At 40.7% G+C, this 24,391-nt stretch overlaps 2 long non-coding RNA genes across 3 annotated transcripts; both read right to left on the bottom strand.

Moving 5' to 3' along the window:
- Nucleotides 1-13,300: 13,300 nt before the first annotated feature.
- Nucleotides 13,301-18,712, bottom strand: LOC138966042 (uncharacterized). 2 transcript variants are annotated; one of them, XR_011455581.1, is made up of 3 exons: nt 18,656-18,712; nt 17,989-18,035; nt 13,301-17,025 (listed from the first exon to the last, which is right to left on the bottom strand). It is a non-coding gene; the product is annotated as an uncharacterized lncRNA (long non-coding RNA). The 2 variants fall into 2 exon arrangements; XR_011455580.1 differs by lacking the exon at nt 18,656-18,712 and having other exon boundaries at nt 17,989-18,647.
- Nucleotides 18,713-21,217: 2,505 nt separating this feature from the next.
- Nucleotides 21,218-24,024, bottom strand: LOC138966041 (uncharacterized). Its single transcript, XR_011455579.1, has 4 exons — nt 23,143-24,024; nt 22,810-22,851; nt 22,201-22,279; nt 21,218-21,288 (listed from the first exon to the last, which is right to left on the bottom strand). It is a non-coding gene; the product is annotated as an uncharacterized lncRNA (long non-coding RNA).
- Between the last annotated feature and the right edge of the window lie 367 nt (nt 24,025-24,391).

The following is a 24,391-nucleotide window of genomic DNA, read 5'->3' as shown; positions in this document are numbered from 1 at the left end:
ACTTTGCTAGTGAGTTTGCAAGTACTGCGAACGGTTGTTGTCAATCTTGTCAATGCAATTATCCTTACCCCAGGAGTGTATCACTGTAGCAATTGCTACCACTGAAGATATAAAAGGCACACACCTTCTCATGAAAACATTTCGCCTCACCGTCTCAGAACTGGGCAGGTTTTTACATGGGAATGGAACATCCCACAACTTTGTCATAGACCAAAAATAAACAATAAATAAACAATAACTAAACAATAACTAAACAATAAATAAACAATAAATAAACAATAAATAAACAATAAATAAACAATAAATAAACAATAAATAAACAATAACTAAACAATAACTAAACAATAAATAAACAATAACTAAACAATAAATAAACAATAACTAAACAATAACTAAACAATAAATAAACAATAAATAAACAGCCTGGGTGCTCTTTGTGCACAATGGAATTTTTTTGAATGAATTAATTGTGTAAATGCAACCGCAGGATTTTTAAGAAATTATTTCATCACAAAACGTCAACTCGTCCAGGCAAGCAGCCAAGAGTGTTGATATTTGGTATGTGACCAAGTGGAGGGATGTTCTTATCCTATATATATAAAGGTCTGGCAAGCAAGATCTGAAATGGTTAGCCGAACCGTTTTCACGAGAATGATTGTGCCTTTAAGTATCAATTTCTATTTGCAGTCATCCAATTATAAAAGGCCGTTAAGATGCAAAGCGGATAAGGATGATGGTTCGTAACACTTGTGTAGCTTGCGTGCGGTGCAGGATTTGCGCGCAAAGCCACCATGGGTGTAATGTATAATTTGAGCATGATACCTGTAGCATACTTTTTCTTAGAGACCTTTATCTATAAATATAGTTTGGTATGCGTATGGAAGCGGATAATGTACATACATGATGACGTGTTAACTAATTTTGATGTTATTTGACTAGAGTGGCAGCAAATTAATGTTTTGGCTAATATATTAATGTTTTGGCTAATATATTAATGTTTTGGCTAATATATTAATGTTTTGGCTAATATATTAATGTTTTGGCTAATATATTAATGTTTTGGCTAATATATTAATGAAGAAAAGACAAAAAATAAAATGATTGAATGAACCTACTGTTTTCGTTTTTAATGTTGAGAACCTTTGATGTGTGTGTGTGTGTGCTTGTGTATGTGTGTGTGTGTGTGTGTGTGTGTGTGTGTGTGTGTGCCTGTGTGCGTGTGTGTGTGCGTTTTCGACTGTGTGTGCGTGTTTGTCCGCGTGTGTGTGAGTATGTGTGTCAGTGTGTGTATATATGTGTGTGTGTGTGTGTGTGTGTGTGTGTGTGTCTGTGTATATGTTTGTGTGTGTGTGTGTGTGCGCGCGTGTGTGTGTGTGTGTGTGTGTGTGTGTGTGTGTGTGTGTGTGTGTGTGTGTGTGTGTGTGTGTGTGTGCGCGCAAAGCAAAACAATGTAAATAAAAAGCTGAGCTAAACGAACAAAAGAAAGGAAAGCAAAGAAAAGCAAAGCGAAGCGAACAAAAGCAAAACTAAGCAAAGAAAAGCAAAACAAACGAAAGCGAAACGGAGCAAAACAAAGCACTCACACACAAAAAATGGACAGCAAAACAAAACAAAGCACTCACACACAAAAACACACAAAAAATGGACAGCAAAACAAAACAAAGCAAATTTAAGTGAAACAAAGCAAAGCAAGTTATAGCAAAGCAAAGCAATGCAATGCAAAGCAAAGTAAAGCGTTAACCTTTGTTATATAACTACGTGCACTTACCAGGATTACTTAAAATAAGCATTATATGCTTGAGTTAGAAATATTAAAAACCATGTATTGATTTTCTCATGACAAAAATTGAATAAAGTTTTGTTTAAACCAAACTAAAGCGAAGCGACGCTAAGCAGCAAAAGAAAGTAAATCAACACAAAACAAAGTAGAGGAAAGCAAAACAAATTATAGCAAAGCAAAACAAATTATAGCAAAGCAAAACAAATTATAGCAAAGCAATGCAACGCAAAGTAAAGCAATGCAACGCAAAGCAACGCAAAGCAATGCAACGCAAAGCAAAGCAATGCAACGCAAAGCAAAGCAACGCAAAGCAAAGCAACGCAAAGCAAAGCAAAGCAAAGCAAAGCAAAGCAATGCAACGCAAAGCAAAGCAATGCAACGCAAAGCAACGCAAAGCAATGCAAAGCAATGCAACGCAAAGCAAAGCAACGCAAAGCAAAGCAAAGCAATGCAACGCAAAGCAAAGCAATGCAACGCAAAGCAACGCAAAGCAATGCAACGCAAAGTAAAGCAAAGCAAAGCAATGCAACGCAAAGCAAAGCAATGCAACGCAAAGCAAAGCAACGCAAAGCAAAGCAAAGCAAAGCAAAGCAAAGCAATGCAACGCAAAGCAAAGCAATGCAACGCAAAGCAACGCAAAGCAACGCAAAGCAAAGCAAAGCAACGCAAAGCAACGCAAAGCAATGCAACGCAAAGTAAAGCGAAGCAAAACGAAGCGAAGCAAAGCATTAAAAGAAAGTAAATCACAAACAAAACAAAGCAAATCAAAGCAGCAAAAGAAAGTAAATCAAAATTAACCAAAGCGAAGCAAAGCAAAGCAAAACAAAGTGAAGCAAAATAAAGCTTCTCTTGCAATCATTAAGGTGGATAATTTAGACTTAGGCCGTTAACCTGTGTATGTCACCTCAGCGGTTCGCTGTATTGAAAACTGACTTTGAGTGTCAAATTTGCCAAGCCAAAGACTCCCAAGGAAAGCATATGACATGATGATACATTTACAGGGGTTTGGCAAGAAAACATGGGCTCACTAAGTGAAATAAATGCTTTGTGTATAATTACATACGGCTTTGGAGATGACTGGCTTTAGCAAGGTGTTGGTGATTTGAATCGTTTTATAATGGTATTTAGACAACAATGATTTGATTGCTTCCAGCAAGATTGGCACGACAACATCATGAACTCGGAGCGTTTTGAATTGTATTCGCTACATATCACTGTTCAAACAGGACATAAGAAATGTATAAATATCATATTCAACTGCGCGGTTTTCGTGACGCCCACGTACAGTATCGGTTCGGTATATCACCCATTTTGGGTGATTGTTTGTTTGCTTAACGCCCAGCCGACCACGAAGGGCCATATCAGGGCTGTGCTGCTTTGACATATAACGTGCGCCACACACAAGACAGAAGTCGCAGCACAGGCTTCATGTCTCACCCAGTCACATTATTCTGACACCGGACCAACCAGTCCTAGCACTAACCCCATAATGCCAGACGCCAGGCGGAGCAGCCACTAGATTGCCAATTTTAAAGTCTTAGGTATGACCCGGCCGGGGTTCGAACCCACGACCTCGGCCTTACCACTAGGCCACCGTGCCGGTATATCACCCATTAACATTCAGAGATGCCACTATGGAGTTGATTTTGTACCAAGCCTATTGTTAGGTCCTGTATGCAAAGAGGAAGTGGAAGATGAGAAACAAGTATGGTTTCTATGTAAAGGATATATATATTGTGAATAAAAAGGTGATGTTCAAATATTAACAGAAAATGTCCAGAGTGAAGACGTAAACAATGTTATGTCAGCTGACAAGGAGGATTCAGTGGTACAGGTGCATGGCCAGGATTTTGTATCGCGTGTTTCGGAAAAGAAAAAGGGTTTTGATCTAGTTTCCCCATGTGTGGTAAGAAGAACGAGTCAGCGGGACTTGATGATGGTTCCAGATGAGAGAGAGACAGAGAGAGAGACAGAGAGACAGAGAGACAGAGAGAGAGACAGACAGACTGAGAGACAGCCAGACAGGCAGACAGACAGAGAGAGAGACAGACAGAGACAGAGAGAGAAACCATTGAATGTAGCTGTAGTTCTGAAAGAAAGAGTGAGCATGAGACTCAATAATGCCTATTAACTTAGTTCATTAACTTTTGATATTTCAGGGCCGGACCCAGGGGGGGGGGGTTCCAGGGGTTCCGGAACCCCACCCCTGGAAAAAGCATGTACCTTGCTTTGAGTGGTTTTTTGTTTTTTTTAAAATAAATTTTGTGTGTGTCTCTAACAAATTTTATTCAATGTGAAATCCGATGAAAAAAAGGTACCCCCCCCCCCCCCCCCCCCCCCCCCCCCCCCCCCCCCCCACCAACTCACACTGACAGGCCTTAACCCTCAAAACAAGGCCCAGAATGCACAGATTTTAACCGTTTTTCAAAAATGTTCCGGGGGAGCATGCCCCCGGACCCCCCTAGTTCGCGCGCGCTTGTGGCTTCGCCACTTCGCTGATTTGCCCCCCCCAAAAAGGAGGACCCCCCCCCCCCCCCCTTACAACTCATTTGGTCCGGCCCTGTATTTGTATGCATTGTTTGTGCCGTGGAATGATAGAGCAGGATTAATAGCCAATAATGCATGCTGGCATTGTAAACATTTGTGTTGTTGTACCTACTCATTTTGTTATATTTAGTCAAGTTTTGACTAAATATTTTAACATCGAGGGGGAATCGAAACGAGGGTCGTGGTGTATGTGCGTGTGTGCGTGTGTGTGTGTGTCTGTGTGTGTGTCTGTGTGTGTGTGTGTGTGTGTAGAGCGATTCAGACTAAACTACTGGACCGATCTTTATGAAATTTGACATGAGAGTTCCTGGGTATGAAATCCCCGAACGTTTTTTTCATTTTTTTGATAAATGTCTTTGATGACGTCATATCCGGCTTTTCGTGAAAGTTGAGGCGGCACTGTCACGCCCTCATTTTTCAACCAAATTGGTTGAAATTTTGGTCAAGTAATCTTCGACGAAGCCCGGGGTTCGGTATTGCATTTCAGCTTGGTGGCTTAAAAATTAATTAATGACTTTGGTCATTAAAAATCTGAAAATTGTAAAAAAAAATTAAAATTTATAAAACGATCCAAATTTACGTTTATCTTATTCTCCATCATTTGCTGATTCCAAAAACATATCAATATGTTATATTTGGATTAAAAACAAGCTCTGAAAATTAAATATATAAAAATTATTATCCAAATTAAATTGTCGAAATCAATTTAAAAACACTTTCATCGTATTCCTTGTCGGTTCCTGATTCCAAAAATATATAGATATGATATGTTTGGATTAAAAACACGCTCAGAAAGTTAAAACGAAGAGAGGTACAGAAAAGCGTGCTATCCTTCTTAGCGCAACGAATACCCCGCTCTTCTTGTCAATTCCACGGGCACTGCCTTTGCCACGGGCGGTGGAGTGACGATGCTACGAGTATACGGTCTTGCTGCGTTCAGTTTCATTCTGTGAGTTCGACAGCTACTTGACTAAATATTGTATTTTCGCCTTACGCGACTTGTTTATTAATGCGATGAAAAATGTATTTAGATGAGAGAGAGAGAGAGAGAGAGAGAGAGAGAGAGTGAGAGAGAAAGAGAGAGAGAGTGAGCGAGAGACAAAGAGAGAGAGAGAGAAAGAGAGAGAGAAAGAGAGAGAGAGGGGAGCGAGAGACAGAGACAGAAAGACTGAGAGAGAGAGAGTGTGTGTGTGTGTGTGTGTGTGTGTGTGTGTGTGTGTGTGTGTGTGTGTGTGTATGTGTGTGTGTGTGTGTGTGAGGGAGAGAGAGAGACAGACAGACAGAGACAGAGAGATGGATTGTCAATTAGTAGAAATATGTGACCTGTATCAGTGATCCCCCACCCCACCCGGCCCACATACAACCTTGTGTTTACTCAATAAAATGTTTAACGTCTTACGTCCTCCCTGGCGGCCACGACAGGTGGCGATTCACACATGACTATGCCGTGCTTCAAAAATAAATTAGATTTGTCCAAACTGAATATATACTTATGCTTGGTGTTCTCTTGTATTTCTCGCTGTGAATGAACTGTTTCAGTACATTGGTCTGGACAGCAGATATTTAGCTAAATTTAGCAAACAAATTAGTGCAACAAATGTCGATTTTCAGCCTGTAATCGTGTTTCATTGAGGTAATCGTTTTCTTGTATGACTCGCTGTGAATGAACTGTTTCAGTACATTGGTCTGGACAGCAGAGAGAGTTTAGCAAACCAGGGCCGGACCCAGGGGGGGGGGGGGGTCCACTGAGGGGTTCCGGAACCCCACCCCTGGAAAAAGCATGTACCTTGCTTTGAGTGGTTTTTTTTTTAACTAGTTTTAGCACCAAAACAATGCTGCTCTTAACCCTCAAAACAAGGCCCAGAATGCACCAGATTGCACAGATTTTAACCGTTTTTCAAAAAATTTCCGGGGGAGCATGCCCCCGGTGGCTTCGCCACTTCGCTGATTTGCCCCCCCCCAAAAAGGAGGAACCCCCCCCCCCCCCCTTACAACTCATTTGGTCCGGCCCTGCAAACAAATGATTGCAACAAATGTCGTACCATAACTATGCGATCGACACTTGCATCAGTGGAAATAGCATAACCAAACAAAACAACCTGTTCTGGATATATAATTGATTTTACTTTCTCCTTGTAAATGTAAAAGTTGCCAAGCTGTGCCTATCCCGAACTTTTGTCGATGTGTTGATTGGTACCTTACGTTTTTCTCAGGTCGATTTCGGGGGTTATCTATGTGAGCGGTGGTCACGTGACCCCAGTAAAAAAGAAATCTTAGTTCCAAAAGGTGTGCCAGATAGCCAAGTAAAATGCCCTGAATGTCATAGCAAGTTTCCAATGACACGAAAATAAACTGTTTTAGTTTTGGGGTAAATTTTTGCGTGTGTAACTGGTTGATAAGTTTAGTTAAGTATCAGCAGAGACATACATACATTCTATCTATGTCTCTGGTATCAGCAGTCCAGACGACTGTACCTCAACAGTGCATCCACAGCGAGTTATAAAAGAGAACGAGGAACCCAAATAACTCAATGTAATGAATAGCTGCGTTCATTAGAGCCTTAATGCGATTAGTTTGTACCATGTTTGTGTTGATCCGATTAAACTTTTGTTCAACTTACTTGTGACCAACGGAAAAAGGCAGTTTAGGCTGGGAAGCGTTTGGATGTGTGCGAAGTAATTGCTATAAAATTCATTTTAGGTGCAGTTGATTCATTTCAGTGTGCCTGCACACATCTAATCGAGTTGGCCGGGAAAAAACCATGCGATGAGTCCGAAATATCGTACATTTTATTTTAGTTTTCGGAGCGACAGTTTTTCACAAGCTACCCAAGGAAACTATTCAATAACATCACACGATAGCTTAATCAGCATGGCGTAAGCAGTTTATTGGTCTCATCTATGTATAGATATATTTGTTTGTTCCCAGGGGCGCATTTCACTGCTCGCATTATAATGATTATTAGGCGATTGCAGATTCAGTCTTTGTCTATGTGCCTTGTGAAATTATGTCCATTGAGAACAACGTGGATCGTGCATGTGACTGTTAGGTAATAAGTTTTTTTCCATGTTCAGCTTCACCTACTTACGTTGCGTTTATTTATTAATCTGTGCATTTGTTAGTGGATATGTACATGTATTTCTTTCAAGGTTACCTAACATTATATCAGTGCAATAGGACAAGCAATCATTCAGCTCAGTAGGCCAAACACTGTTATTGCACCATTGCAGTTTGCACTTGGCGTGCAAATGCACCGATCATTCGGTTCACGGTTTCTGATCGATACCCTCAGCCACCTTGGCTGTAGCTGTTCTTACACAGAGGTACGGAAATTTGAACTGAATGCTGCGCAATCATATGGCATTGATCTCCCACCTACTACTGTGTATGCCTGCCTGTGCAGAAATCCCCGACGCAATGCAGTCTGTCACAGACGTTGCATTCCATTCTAGCGAGCAACAAACGCAGCACAAAGAGTTGAGCGTAGGCAGAAGCGAGATCACACAGACATTCAGCTGATCTTGAGATATCTGCTTGATAGGAACCCTTTCACTGTTTCACTGTGGATACAGCCCTCCGATCCATTTCAAGCGGAAAAGAAGCTGAAGCTTCTGTGAATGCAGAACAAGCAAAAGGCGTAGGAAACAAGATTCTGAGCAGCATGATCGGAAATAATGTTGTGGATTTCACCTTTAAAAAGAAGGATCAAGCTGTAACCATGGCTCTGAAAGCCAAGTCGTCCAATCTGCACGATGATCTAGTACATGTTCACTCCATGCTGTTGTTCCAGAGACTAGTGACAACTGTGAAGAACACCAACGGATGTCTTGAGGACGCCTTTGCCTTTGAGATGTGCAGTGTCCCAGCATCGCTGTTTGATTCGGGTGGTCTGCCAAGACAAGGTACCAAGGCTGCACTGGCAACTTACATCTGGACTTCAACAAAGCAGGTAAATGGTGTTATTCCTGATGATGTAACATATGTCATCGATGGTGGCTTGCTGTTGCACCTTCTGCCCTGGTGCCGTGGTTCAACATACAACCAGCTTACTCAGAGTTACGCAGACTTTCTCATTCGTCATTTTGGCAAAGGAACTGTTGTTTTTGATGGATACAGCTGCGGACCTACCACCAAAGATGCAGCCCATTTGCGAAGAACAAGCAGAGCCAATACAGCATGTGCCATCACTTTTGAGGGTGACATGGTCCTGTGCGAACCAAAGGAGCGCTTCCTGACGAATCCAAACAACAAACAGCGGTTCATCAACCTCCTTTGTTCCCGTTTTTCACAGCACGGCTTTGACACTGTCCATACAACTGCTGATGCTGATAGGCTTGTCGTAAAGACTTCTCTGGAATTGGCAAGGAAGGGAAACGTGATTCTGGTTGGCGAGGACACCGATCTGCTCATCCTTCTGTTGTACCATCTTACGCCAGATCACTGCCCCGTCTTCTTCACATCAGTGAGATCATCGACAGCAAAATCAGCTGCAAAAGTGTGGGACATCAGAAAAGTCCAGACTGTTCTTGGATCTCAAGTTTGTGAGAACATCCTGTTTGCGCACGCCTTTGGTGGATGCGATACAATTAGCAGTCCATTCGGGATTGGAAATCCAATGTGTTTAACGAAATTGACCCAGTCAACAGTGTTCGTGCAGCAGGCCCATGTCTTCAGCGTCAGTCCTTGCAGAGACACTTGTGACAGGGGAGGCTACCGCTCCTTTCACAGCAGACTCTGCACCCGAGTTGTTGGCCTTTAAAAGTCAACACCGGTGTATTGTAGAATTCTGTTTGTGATGGGGTCTGGTGGTTTCCGATTGTCTGTATGTTCATGGAAACCTTCGGGTTTGCATAACAGTTTTTATAAGGCTAAGAAATTAGCCCTAACATTTTCAATCCTGTTTGATTGCACTTCGCCTCCCGAGGTGATCGTAGTGTTTCGGCACTCGGTTACATCTGGTGCTTGCGAGCAGGGATGGGACTCGGAATGATATGTTCAGGTAATGGCATAATATGACCACTGAACATTTTCGTGCTGTTCCCATTCTGCGAACTTGGGATGGACAGTGGTCCCCCGGTTCGGAACTTCGGGACGAAGTTCATTCAAACGGGGGCGATTGTGACAGGGGAGGCTTCCGCTCCTTTCACAGCAGACTCTGCACCCGAGTTGTTGGCCTTTAAAAGTCAACACCGGTGTATTGTAGAATTCTGTTTGTGATGGGGTCTGGTGGTTTCCGATTGTCTGTATGTTCATGGAAACCTTCGGGTTTGCATAACAGTTTTTATAGGGCTAAGAAATTAGCTCTAACATTTTCAATCCTGTTTGATTGCACTTCGCCTCCCGAGGTGATCGTAGTGTTTCGGCACTCGGTTACACACTGATGAGCTGATAGGAGCAGGAGAAAGGGCCTTTGTAGAACTCTATGGGGGGAAGGAAAGAGACACTTTGAACTTCCTCCGCTACATCAAGTACATGCAGAAAGTCTCTACATGTACCTCATCGTTTCAGCCCTGCAAACTCCCACCTACATCAGCAGCAGCTAAATTCCATTCCATGAGAACATACTTCCAGGTGCAAGAATGGATGCACTTGCATCAAGAACAGTTCCTCCTGGATCCGATGGACTGGGGATGGAAGATTGTTCAAGGCGCCATGCTTCCTATTCTCATTGACATTGCTGCTGCTCCTGGTGATCTACTCGATGTCATCCGATGCAATTGCAAGACAGAGTGTCGAACAGCAAGATGTTCATGCCGAAAACACGGCCTCGTGTGTACGTCTGGCTGTGGCGAGTGCAGAGGGGAGAGCTGTGCCAACACTGTGACCAATGTTGCCTGTGTAGGTACATCAGACGATGAAGACGGGCTTTAGCGTAAGTACGAGGTCATGTTGAATAGAGTGTGCGTGTGCATGTTCACATGTGTAATGCAACAGTAACGGGTAAAGGAGGGAAAATATTAGCACAGTAATTGTCAACTCGCATACCTGTCAAACGCGACCCGGGAGACGCGCCCTGTGAAACCACACCGAATGCGCTAGATTTGAGCTTCTGCTACGTTATTTCGCGCTAAATAAATGCAATTGAACCTATTTATCAACTCAACTCAACTCAACTCAACTCAAATTTTATTGGCTTCAATTTTCATAGAAGAATTTGTCTTGCGCTTGGGAGAAAGTAAGAGTATAACATATAAAAACAGCATGTGCTTTTCTTACATACTATATGAGTGACATATGGCACATCCCTTAAAATAAGACATGTTATAGACGTGAGAAGTGAGGGACGGAGCATATTCGGAATACCGTTATTGCGCAGTTGTCATCATTCTTTAAAAGCTTCAAAAATATAGTTCGCATGGGAAAACGTTGGCCAACTCGGTTTTACCTGATCAATGGATGCATGTAGAGTACAAAAAAGGTGAAATAAATTTTATAGCAATTTGTTCACACAGGAGGTGAAATCTGATGAAATCTGCCTAGCCTAGTTCGTTCGTGTCAGTCTTGTTTTCATACCGCCACCATCCCCCCCCCCCCCCCCCCCCCACCACCATCCCCCTCATCCCCCCCCCCTTTCCCCTACCCACACGTGACCGCCCACCTCAGTCTCTCTCTCTGCTGGCATGCCTCCTGGACTCGTGACTTTAAAAATAATTCCGTTTCAGCAAACAGAACACAGCCTCTGTTAAAACGCCGCGGCAAGCGTGTGTGCACTGAAAAAGTGCTGCCTTTACTGTTGTAGCCTCGCCAAGCATTACGTGAACTTCGCCTTGACTTTGACTCGCGTGTTTCTGGGAACCGTGACCATGGCCTCTCGCGCGCGCGTGTGCCCGCACGTGGCTGCCATGCGTGCGCTGCAAATCAAGCTGACCATTGGTTAGTGCTGGGCACGTGCGATAGGCAAGAAAGACCAAGGGAGACGCACGTTTTTTGCTACCACAAGACCTCAATCAGCCCGTGTCCGTATGTAATCATCGGAAGGAGAGTGAGCCGCAGTGGCCGTCGCTCTCTCGGCCTCACCATTGTACTGCAGTCTCGTTTTCAGCCAATCTATTGCTGCGCCTGCCAGCGTCTTCTCCCTCCCGTCTTTTTTGTGCCTCGCTGCCAAAGCAAAGGCTTCTGTTTCGCGTCTTCAGAGAAGAATAGCGAGAGGGTGCAGGCTGCAATCTGATAAGGAAGTTGTAAAAGGAACCGTTAGTGTTTATTTTTCTGATTAGCCTGAGACAAAATGGCTGCCGGAAGAATGGGGCGACGCTTTGCGACTCCCGGGCGAGGAGAGCTTAGATAGAGGAGGCAAATAGTTGGACACACGTGTCGCATAATTGGAGAAAATGGGGGAATGGTATGGTCAGTGCTAAAGATAACCATTTTTCTCATTAGTTCCTACGGGCTCGCACTGACTGACCAACCCATAAGTGACCTGTGACATGTTGACCGCGCTAGCTTTTTGACCAGTGGCACACCGTCGAACGCAGAAGAAGAAGACCAGTGGCACAACCTCTCAGCTCAGTGGTTGATTCCTTGGGTGATATGAATCGCCAGTTTGGTTGGTTGCTTGGTTGATTATTGTTTCTGTTTTTTTGCTGTTTTTACACCCCCGGTATTCACGACTTTCCGACCTTGACATTGTAGTGGGGGTCAAGTGGGCGTCGGCATCATTGTCCAATCAGAAATTTTGATGCGCTTCCGCTTCCTGTCCCGCCCAGTCTGCGCAAAAGAAATGGCGCAAAACTGTTTGCGCGGAAAAAGGTGATGAAAAAAAAAGAACACAACCTGGTTTGATAACCAAATGATTGCGATCTTGCATTCTAGCATCATTTAATGTGGAACAACGACACATCTGATAAACAAATAGCCAGTTTGTTACCAACATGAGAAACTATAGGGTTTAGAATCGAAGCGGTAAACCCGGACGCTGTTTGTACACGTAAATCCGGAGAAGCTATCGAAGTAGGTGACATGTCGTTTCACTCCGAGTGTGCCAGCACCGGCCCTCTACCCGCCAAACCCACACTAGGCAGGGAAAGTGGTTCGACCTTGCATGAATGCAGGGCAAGTTCGAGTTTGCTAGCTAAAATTGCTGCTAGTGCTTGCCTTGTCTAGATCTGGAACTTTTTCAATTGGATTTTTTCTCTCTATTATACTGGAATAAGTGGGTGCTTTTCTAGATCTAAGCATCGACCGAATTAGATAATGATGCAGGGGCGTCACATGCTATGAAAAAGTGGTGGGGCTATCAATTTCAATTAGGAAATACGATAGCACAATCTCGTGAAAAAGCAGCAGACACACCAAATCGGAACTTTCTGTCTCTATTGCAAAAGAAGAGCGTTATCGAGTTCTTTCCCTTTGAGACTCTCTCTCTCTCTCCCTCTCTCTCTCTCTCTCTCTCTCTCTCTTTTTTGTCTTTTTATATTTACGCGACTTGGTTTTTTTTAGGGGGGAAAAAGTGGTGGGGCTCTAGCCCCATGGCCCCACCTGGATAAGACGCCCCTGTGATGTTCCTTGCATTGCATTCTCCTAAATCTGTTATTCTAACCAGTTTGTTTAAGAATATAATTGTTCGTTTTTTGTTGAAAAGCTTACAAGATTTTTTCTTTTTTAAGTAAGTGGTTTCACACGGACAACATGAGACCCACATGCACTAGACAATGGAAGTTGAGGTCCTCGTTCAATACCACAAATGCCAGTATTATACTTCAGACTCCTTTTGGAGGAATGTGTGGGGTTTGGGTGTTGAACTTGAAGTGGCAGATTGTTTGCACAGGTATGAATGTTCGTACGTTCGTACGTGCACGCATGTATGCAGGCATTTGTTTGTCAAGCAGGAACATGCAACATTTTGTTGACCGTATGTGAGTGCGTGTGTAATAAAACCAACGACAAACAATACAAAAAGCTCCAGCTCTGCTTCTTCACCAGTCACAGACGCATTACGTTGTTCAGCTTTCCAGAAATATATTAACTCAGTCAGAACCGGCTTCATGAATATTTTATTTCAGGAAAAAGTCAATCGAATCTACACAAAAAAAGGTTATTGCGTTGTTCTGTCTTTGAGACTGTACCACGTAATATTGAGCTTCTAGAAGAAACATGTCTGTGGCATAGTTTGACCCAACAGATAGAGAAGTCAACAGAGGTATTCTGCCGTCAGCAGCTTTATTGCTGTTTTGAATTTGATCTTGCATAATTTTATTACATAATTTTGCAACACACAAAGAAATCGTAATTGAATATTTTACGCAAAATTGAATAATTCACAAACATGTTTGTATGAACAAATATTATTTTAAGAAAATATGAGTGTGAGGATGGACGTATTTTGAGTGAAGTAGCAGAAATTCTTTTTAAGTTCTTTAGCTACATGCACACGTTCTGTTAATTACGTTCTTAGCAGGGAGATCCAGATTAATAATACTGCTGTGACAGGTTGTGGTTTCCATACACACTTTGAATACAGGAAAACAAAAACAAAAACACAGTTAAAAAAAAGTGTGCACATAGGACTAAATCATTAAAGTGTACAGAATAAAAGCAACATATGTACAAAAACAAATCTCGTGGTTCTCTTGTCAAACCCACTGTAGTAAGCACAGAATAGGAGAGAAGATTTTGGAGAAGGTGGCTTTACCTACTGAAGTAAATGATCAAGAGGATTCTAAGCATCCAGTGCTAAAGCTCTCAAATCACAAGACATACACACTTGTTGTGGCTATCCGAACTGTTGATTTAAAAAAAAAACATACCTACAAATTGAAAACATCTATTACAAAATTATGTATATTGTATGGATCTGTCTTTGTAAAATATACTGTACAGAAAATTTTAAATAATCTGCACAAAAATCTCGTGGTTCTCTTGTCAAGTAGTAGGCACAGAAAAAAACCCTGTGTTTTGTCTTGTAAATTATACTTTACTAAATGTGTACAGTATTCTAAGAAAAAAAAGTCTTCCTTTTTATCATATCAATTGCCTCCCTTGAATTTTATTTGTAAAATAATTCTGAGAAAAAAAAGCTTTCTACTTAAAAGCAGTGCAATCAAGAAAATGGGTACAACCTGTGTGTATACCTTTATTCCTTATTCTTTTTATTTAATTGAGGATGTCACTACGCAGTTTTACTGATTTAAAAAAAAATTCGCTTCAAATTATCTCCCTTGAAGAAACACTTCTTTTTACAATTAAATTTTGTTTACACGAAGAGGTAGTTTTAAGGGTATATATACAAAAAAACAATATTGCAACCTTAGATGTATTTACATTTGGACTAATTCCATTAAAAAAAAAATTCAAACTATAAATGATAAATCAAAATAAACCAGATTTTGGGGCTGTACACAAGCTAATAGGATTAAACACTGACACGTGACGACTTAACTCCACAAGATTGAGCAATCTTGGGATCACACGCAAACATACACCTCACTCACTAACGCACACCCAAGAAAGTTTACAAGTGGAGACAGACATCACTATGTATAAAAAGACTAAAGGAACCACATGTAACTTATAAGCTTTATATAATAAACACAAATTTATGCACGAAACATCCACACATTTAACGTGTACACTCTACAAATACTACGAAAATTGACAACACATGAATTCACATGAAATTATCCTGGAACTCCAGTCCTAAGCACCCCCCCTATGGTTAAATAGCCTGTTAGTATACGGCGCTCAATAAGGTCGCATCACCAAATTACACGAACACAGACACATGCTTTAACCACGACAGAGTACTTAGCTTTTTCGGGATACACAACGCCCACCAAGGCCTCACATGTCCTTCCCTCCTCAGAAGGCCGCAGCTTCCTGATTCTGACCCCCTAGAAAGGTCCCCGACTGCCTAAGCACGTCGAACCCAGCTCCAGTCCTTCGGAGCTGTTCCCCAGATTCCTAGGCATGTAGAGTTGACCAGACTCCTTCCTCATGCTGTCTTCTGGTGGTCCTGCGTACACTCTGGGTGGAATCTACTGGTCGGAGTAACCCACGCCGCTCTTCTTGCGTTGCTGTGAGCCGTAGTCGCCTCCTGACAGCGTCCCATCTGTCCAGATCTCAACGCCTTCACGTAAACATACGTCCCTCCTCCGTTCTCTCTCCGGCCAACTGCATGTAAATAAAACAGCACGTTAATACTGAACAATAACATCCCTAGCTACCTGGCGTGTATCGATGGTTGTGTTAGTGTTCATCGGTGATGCAAACCTTTAGCGCATCATACCGATGGACATCAAGATCGAAACTTTACACCAAGTAACCATGTATGGAAAAGGATAATTATTTAATACATTAGCTATACAACGGGGCTTTACAATATAGATTTATAGTTTGCTTAAACCTATAAACTTATTGTATTTATCATGACCATATACGCCATGTGATATGTTACAAATAACTGGACAAACGTTCACTAAATGTTAGATTGTGGTATCCAACTTTAACATTACATTACGCAACCACAATTGCATGACACAACACCCATATCCCCACATGTATGACAACTCCCCGCGTAATATTACACACTATAATATGAAGGTATAAAACAACATGCTCAATAACATAAGAATACAAAAGTCGTCGGAAAGTAGACCGCCATCTTGTATAAAATGTGATATTCCGTGTAAACGAATATTTAACAGTTATGTGCAAATAATTACACACATATAATTCCACTGTATGTTCACTGCATATCACTTCCAAACATGCATTAATATACATGTAAATCCCGAGGCTCCCTATACGAATAGGTAGTAATGGGCCGGTCGATGTAATTCTCATATTTCCCGTGCACATTCCCACGGACATAAACACGCTTCAAAATCACCGTGTCCCACAATATTACAACACTACTGAAACGTAAACACAAACAAAACAAACATTAGACAACGACATCTACTCAGCCACAGCAATTCGAAACAATAGTCCACCCGCCAAGTCAATGACAACGCTCACCGTAAAAAACCGCCGGGTGATGGAGTACTCGCGCCCGCCAGTACGTCTGCAACCGTACCGTTGACTCTCTCGGGTAGCACTGAACCAAAACCGTGCTAGTTCGCTGACGGGGTGCCAAAGTGTATTCGTACACCGCTGACCCGGACTATGTTAATTCTTCTCTTACTAAATAGCCTATAGATACGCTATAATATAATTTATGCATTACACTATATTATCTTACCAGGTGAAATGAACATTATTTAATTTGCACGACTGTGCCCAACAAATATTTACAAACTTTCGTTTTCTGCAGCTTGACCTGGTTTGTTCACCGCGCGTTACCGGGTGACTATAGCCCGTTCCACGATTCGGACACAAACTTGCAAATACGCGAAGTTACAGGCGTAAAGCATCTCACATCCCACACGCATACATTCTACAATAGTGTTTGGACTCCAATGCTTATGTTGTAAATAACACAATTATTATATACACTCAAACATATAACAATTACATCATCTCGTGTATCTACAAAAAGCCTGTTTAAGCTTCTTCTGCATCTCTAAAACCTCGGGTTGTGACAAACACGAAAGTCGTACCCAAGAATCGTCAAATACTTTTGCTAACAGCTATACTTTAACATAAGAAAATATGATCTGCATCTCTTGTTATGAAGATGATGGCACTGGTCCACCGAAGTGCATGCCATATATGCTTTACTGTGCGCTCTCCCTCTCAATGGTCTTTCTCTGGCTGACTCGATTCTGAGGAGATAAAAGAAAACACATTCAGTACAAGCTGTAAAAAATAACAACAAAACTAGTATTACTTAAAGTAGCTGCTGGTTTCTGAGTATTTGATTGAAGGCCCAATCCGACTTGTAAGAAGTTTGCCCGACTGTCGCAGATTTGGTCAGGTATGGAGTAAAATCATGCCTCAATTTGGTAACATACAAACTGCAATATTCTAAGGCTGTGAGTGTGAGAATACATCGGTGCCACTTTTTAAAAACTTTCTTTTTGTGTGTGCGCATGTTTTAGTGCCAAAAATGAAGAGGCCGAGTGCTCTCTCTGCAAACCTTGTGTGAAGCTTCAGAGCTCTATCAATGGTTTGAAAGAAAAAACATACTTTTCCATTTTTGACGTTCTTGTTCCCTTCCCTGTGAAATTTACTGTCCGTAGGTTACCGGATTTTGTTAATGTCCGTGAAAACCTCAACTATTCATTGCTGAGTGCCTAGTGATAGCTATCCCCCCCAACGACCTAGCACTGCTGAATCCTGATTCTTCCCATTGTTTGATTCTGTAATGAAATTGTGTAGTTGGTAGTTATGTGAGCTTCTTCTTGGAGGGGTGGGGGTGGGGGGGGGGGGGGTGCTGGTTGGTTGGGTTTTTGGGGGTTATTAAACCATCAGATTAAAAAGTAAGACTTCATTGTAATGTGCAGATATTTGTTCAGGTGCCCACCATTTTCTATGTGAAAACATGTTGCTAACTAACATGAACCCAACCATAAAACGTGATGTAGGTGAGTAGCCCATCTAGAAAAAAGAACCTGTTCTAATTCGGAATTAGAACAGGTTCGTTTTTCTAGATGGGCTACTCACCTACATCACGTTTCATGGTTGGGTTCATGTTAGTTAGCAACATGTTTTCAAATTCTCATCAGGCAATCACGGCTGACACTAAACACAGAACAGGTGGGAGAGACATAATTCAATTTACTCACCTTCCTTGCATTGTGAGACTGGCCATATGAATCTGCTGAAGTAGTTCCTGCACATATTTAATCAAATATTCATCTTAATAACGTGTTAATATCGCTTGTTCTAGCAAATCAGACTTGACAGTTTTCTGATGGCTTGCACAATTTAAGAGCTTGCCTGTCCCCAATCATTACAATAAGAAACAACATCTAGTATGCAAGTATTTTCAGGGTATGAAGGTTTTAATATAATGTCGGTTCTTCTGGGGGCATGGAGAAACACCTTACACAAAGTAGAACATACACAACAAATTTCAAACAATTGAGGTCACACCATAGTTTTACTCACAAACAAACAACAGCAATACAATAAACAGTCTGCAAACGCCTACATGTTGTCTACACTAGGTATAAAGAAACAAAGAAGCACATGAAGACGGGCTTTGTCAAGTAGACCATTATAGCGAATGAGCAACAGCTGATGATCCAGACCACCAAATTGACATGATTTCCCCTTATTCAGTTTGTGATTGTAGTCATATTGACGATGCATGACTTCAATTTTTCAAAGTAAGTCTATTGGTGCGTTTACGGATACATTCATTGTCACAATTACGACATGCTAATGTCTAACCTGGGTAAACTTCAATTCATGACTTTTTTCAAACTGGCATAGAAATTATGAGCATACCAGAATTATTTTCCTGTTAGACTGTCTTCTTCTTTTTCTTCTTCTGCGTTTGATATTTTTTTATTATTATTTTATTTATTTTTTTTTTTTATTATTCTTTTTTCTTTTCCAGACAATATAACATAAGACAGATCACAAACAGTCTACATAGGGTAACGAAAATAGCAAATATCCAGTTGAGGCCATCTCAACCATATCACTTACACACACACATATAAACAGACAGTACAAAAAGGATAGAGAGAAAAGAGAGAGGAAGAAAGAAGAGTGACAGAAGAGAGTAAGGATCAGGGAAAGAAGAGGAAGAGGATAGCGAGCGGTGACCAGGCTAAAAAAATAAAAAAAAATAAAAAAATTAAAAAAACATAAAATCATTCAATCGCATGCCTGTACAGATTCCAGTTTCTGTTGAAAGAAGTTAACTCATTGTTAACCAATGCATTGTGCTTCTCTGCCAAAAATCTTTGTTTTAGAGTTAAAACAAGAACCTGAAAATGGGGGCCGGTCGCACGTATTTTAGATGTATAAATGTGGTATTTTGCGATTAGAAGGAACAAATCAAAGGTTTTGTCCGTCACACAGTTTGTTTGGTAGCCACAGATAATAAGTTGCTTATACAGTCTAACATTAGTACAATGTACAAAATTGTCTCGCATCCACTGAAGGAAATCATTCCAAAAGGCCTGTGTTTTTGTACAGTCCCAAAAAAGATGTTCTAGCGTTTCCTCCTGCTGTCCGCAGAAAGTACAAATAGGAGATTCAACAATTTTTCTCAGATGCAAAAAACGCTGGGTGGGTATAATTCTATATATCAGTCTATACTGAAACCATCTGAGACGTACGTCCTCAGTTGTTCTTTTAATTTTTAGAAAAACCTTATTGACATCTACATTACAGTTCAGTGCAGCTGTCCACTTTTCAATACATTTCAGAGGATCAGTATTCTTAATCAAATATCCATAGACATGTTTAGAACCACCACTGGCCAAGCACTGCCAGACACATGGGTCACTTACCACAAAGTTATCACAAAAGTCAATTTCTAGCTTACATTGATACTTCTTAACAGCCCGTACTATTCCTTGATATAACAAAAAATTAACAGTCACATTTGGGTATTTTCTGCTAAATTCATCATAGGTCAAAAATCCATCTTCCTTCAGCAAGTGACCAACAGAAACAATACCACAATGTGCCCAGCTTCTAAGAAACAACACCTTCTTGTCTCTGCATATATTGATATTATAAAAAAGACATTCAGATACAAAGTCATGAAAAGAAGATGGAATACATTTGTTACACACTTTTTTATAATGTTTAAAAACATCAACCCAAAAAGGATTAACAATTCCTTGCATCAGTACATTTGCAAACTCGCCCCCGCGTTGTTTCACAACTCGGACAGCAGGACATAATGCATAGAGAATTTGTGTAATTTTTCCATCATCATGTAAAACTTTCATTAGCCAGTTTATCTTCAATGACGATAGAAAAACTCTCACATTAACCATTTTAAGTCCCCCCTCTTCATATGCCTGATACATGGACGTTCTTTTAATTTTGTCAATTTTCCCGTCCCAAACAAAATTAAACAGTAGTTTCTGTAGATTAGCTAGAAAATCCTCATCTGGGTCCGGCAAATTCATAAATAGGTAGGTAAGTTTGGACAATGCCAAAGTCTTAATGACTGTTATTTTTCCGAAAGGGGTTAAATTCCTTCTGGACCACGAGTTGAAAATTCTCTTAATCTCCACAAACTTGTTTTCATAGTTTATTGGAACAATTTCCTCGATGTTTGTCGAAAACCAGATACCCAAAACCCTGAAAACGGTGGGATTCCAAACAAAGTTGTGTTCTGGCATAAACTTAACGTTAGAATTTTTAGAGGCTCCTATCCACACTGCTGACGACTTATCATAGTTAATAACTAGACCTGACAAAGAAGCAAATGTCTGTAGTGTTTCTACACATGCACAAAAAGAATCTTTGGTACCATCAAGAAAAAAAGTAGTGTCATCCGCGGCCGCATATTGTGACAATAAAATTTCGACATCAAAAAAGTTCAGTCCCTTTATTTTTGGATTCTGACGCATCATTATTGCCATAATTTCGGCACAAATTAGAAAAATATAAGGAGACAAAGGGTCCCCTTGACGGGTTCCTCTCTCCAGATTAAACCACTCTGAATATTGTCCGTTTACTGCAACACATGATTTACTATTTCTGTAAAAAGTTAATATCCACTTTTTTATATCATTTCCGAAGTTAAATTTATTCAGTGCTTTTTGTATAAACGACCATGCAATGCTATCGAAAGCTTTTTCAAAGTCTACCATTAACAGAAGGCCATCAGCTTGTCGTTCATTAGCATAAATAATAGAATCATAGAGTAAACGAATATTTTCGCCTATATTCCTACCTTGCATAAACCCTTTTTGATCTTCATGAATTATGGTTGGGAGAACACGTTTCAGCCTTTCAGCAATGCAGGTGGAAGCTATTTTGTAGACAGTATTTAAAAGAGTAATAGGACGCCAATTTTTTAGAAACCTTTTATCTTTCGATATTCAATTCATGGCTGTCATATCGTCAGGTCAGTGGCTGCCATGAAGTCTGCAGTCTTCAGTGTCGGACTGTCAAATTAGATGATATTGTAAAGAAAGTAAGTAACATCTCATGATATTCTAACTTCAATTACATCACCTGTCTCACAGTCTGCCTCTTTAAAAATTAATGAATAATTTCAGTAACATAATTTTTGGGTAAAAAATAAAAAGGTATGAGAAATAATCCTTAATTTTTTTGTAATAACCCTCACCACCAATTGTTTTATTTCATTTCCATTTTAACAGATTTAGCACCTCTCCGAAAGCCAGAAATACAGTTTAAATCCCACGCCCCCCCCTACATAAACTAATTAAATAACTAATTAAGGAAAAAAATCCTTACATCATAAAAAGTCAGAACCACCAAAACCACCCCCCCCCCCCCCCTCCCACCCATCCAATAAAACCTGAATACAAAAACACTTCAAAATAAAAAATGAAAACATTTAATTCCACTTACAAAATATAAAAGTTGTTATGCTTTATTTTCATTATCTGTTTACAAACACATAAATTGCTGTGCAAATCTTTTTAAAAACATCAATGCCTGAGACACCAGTAACCTGTTTATATTGTTGACCTTGTAGCTTTTCAGTTTAAGAGGCTGTTCTGGAATCTGCACTAAAGTCAAACATAACCATGAATACCGTGGGAAAAATATTACATCACCAAGACCGAAAAAATAACACCAACCGACACTCCTCACCCTTATTTCACCCACTATGCCAACCCAAAGACTGGAAAATAATAATCAAATACAGAATGAACAAAAATGCTTGATTTCATTTCTTCAATGATAAGTTGAAAATCTTCATTCTTCATAATAATGTTATTAGCATAATGTGTAATTGCCACAATTTACAGAGTTTAATTTAAAAAAAAATGATGCGATAAAAATCAAAGTGAAAACATTTGTTTTTATACTGATACCTTATTTACCTTGTGGCTTGTGTGCCTCAGGTTTAGGAGCGGCTCAAACGTCCTCTGCTCCTCAGTCTGCAAGAAATTAAGCGATGGCCTGAAGGAGAATAGAAAAAGATCCTTTGTCAGCACCCTGTGTATGTGTGTGGGTGGGTGTGTTAGATAAATAGGTGTGGGGGGGGGGAGGTGCAATAGCTACCACGCCTAATGCAGTCTGCAAAACAAGTGCAACACTTCTACAGAGCTTTTATGATACAAACTACAAAGCTTCAAATAAGAAACACATTACAATCAAATGAAAGCTGAGCCTGTCATTGCAAAATAAGGAATATACAACAATCCAGTGGCATGTAAAATATTGTTCCTTCAGAAAGATGGCTCTGACAGCAGAAACAATTTAACTTGAAGTTTGAGTCCAAAATTATTTCTCTACATTAGTGAACGTACTTGCAGTAATACCCCTCACACATGAACTATTCACAGACTGAATAACAGTGTGTTCCCAATGTTGCTTCCGTGTATCGGTTAGATCCATCTCGGTTAGATCCATCTGCAGAGTACGGATTGTCATCCGTTTAATATTAAAAAGGAAAAACAATCAGAACTTGTCATCAGTGATCAACCTACCTTGCAAGAGTGGGGTGAAACACTCACTTCCTGCCAACATGTCTGCAAAAAAAAGAGGAAACAATACCAATGGAAGCTTAAAATGGTTCTTTTGTTCAATATGTGTACACGTGCTTCATTTCTGGGGTGAAAGTGTAAAATATATTGATGGATTGATAGAACAATATTGCCTCAAGTTCACCGCACCAAAAAATACTTATCAATCAACATTGTCATCACTCGATCAGCTGTTCCATTACTCTTTCATAAGTGTGTGTGTGATGGTGTGAGCGTGTGTGTGTTTGTGTACGTGTGTGTGTGTTTGTGAACAAGCGTTGAAAAACGTATGTTTACCTTGCTCTAGATCTACCGACTTTCGTAGGCGGAGACTTCTCTGCCGTGACAGCGGCTTCGTTTCCCTGGCAGAATTCAACATCTTGTACAGATCTGCCGGTGATTTTCATTTCCTCCGCTTCTAGAGTCACTTGATCCACAGATTTAACGAACATTGAATGTTCTTTTAGTTCTTGTGACGGAAGTAAAATCAAGGAATTAAGTGGGCATTCCTGAGCCCTCTGCTGGCTTCATGTCCACAAAGTAAATCGCACAAACTTGCAGGGTTTGGGGGGTAGTTTATTACTTTGAAGAAGAACAGCTAGTCGTCGCTGCCCGTTCAGCATTCTTCGCGCGACTTTTGTTTTGCAGAGGAAGGCATATGCAGTTTTTTTTCCTGATGAATGTTGCCAGGGTGCACAAACTGAGAAAGCATTCCCGATTTTCCACAATTTTCTACTTCTTTACAGTCTTTTGCACAACATGATTTATAACTGCCGGTGTACGTCTAATTCATGATGCCAACCAGCTGGGTCAAAAGTTACGTTCGAGAAAATACTCGTTGAACTAAGTTCCAAACGAATGTCAAGGCCAGTTCTTGACTGGTTTTGAACTGAAGTTGGGCTCCAAATGAAAATAAACACTTCCTCCAGCTGCGCGACCCATTGATAACAACAGTTGGAACTGGTAGGAAGATGAACAGGTCTTGCGAACTGGCTACACACTGTTACGGTTCAAGTTTAAGTTCAAAGTAAACACTCAACTGAGGTTGCAGGTAATGGCGGACTTGACTTCCTTCATAACCAAATATCACTCTTCTGACAAAAAAACGCAAATGCTATGTTAAACCGGAAAATACGTAAACCGGAAAAGGAAGCGCATCAAAACCAAAATGGCAGCCCCCATGAAATACGAAAGGTCACGGAAAAAAGTCGTGAATAGGGGTGTGTATAGGTTTCACTCGATGTGTTTGTTTGTTTGTTTGTGTGTGTGTTTGTGTGTTTGTGTTCGCATATAGATCTCAAGAATGAACGGACCGATCGTCACCAAACTTGGTGAACAGGTTCTATACATTCCTGAGACGGTCCTTACAAAAATTGGGACCAGTCAAACACACGGTTAGGGAGTTATTGGTGGATTAAGATTCTACAAGGACTTATAGAGGGACATATTAATGGTCAAAGGGAAATAACCTTCTCAGTTGGTGGCAGTGAGAATGGTAAGGACGGGGGTGTTTTTCCTACCTCGGAGGAATTTCTTGTTGTTTTAG

This window comes from Littorina saxatilis, linkage group LG5 (genome assembly GCF_037325665.1).
Source record: "Littorina saxatilis isolate snail1 linkage group LG5, US_GU_Lsax_2.0, whole genome shotgun sequence".
Taxonomy (NCBI): domain Eukaryota; kingdom Metazoa; phylum Mollusca; class Gastropoda; order Littorinimorpha; family Littorinidae; genus Littorina; species Littorina saxatilis.
The sequence above is the reverse complement of the archived record's forward strand: the minus strand, read 5'-3'. Positions and strand labels throughout refer to the sequence as shown.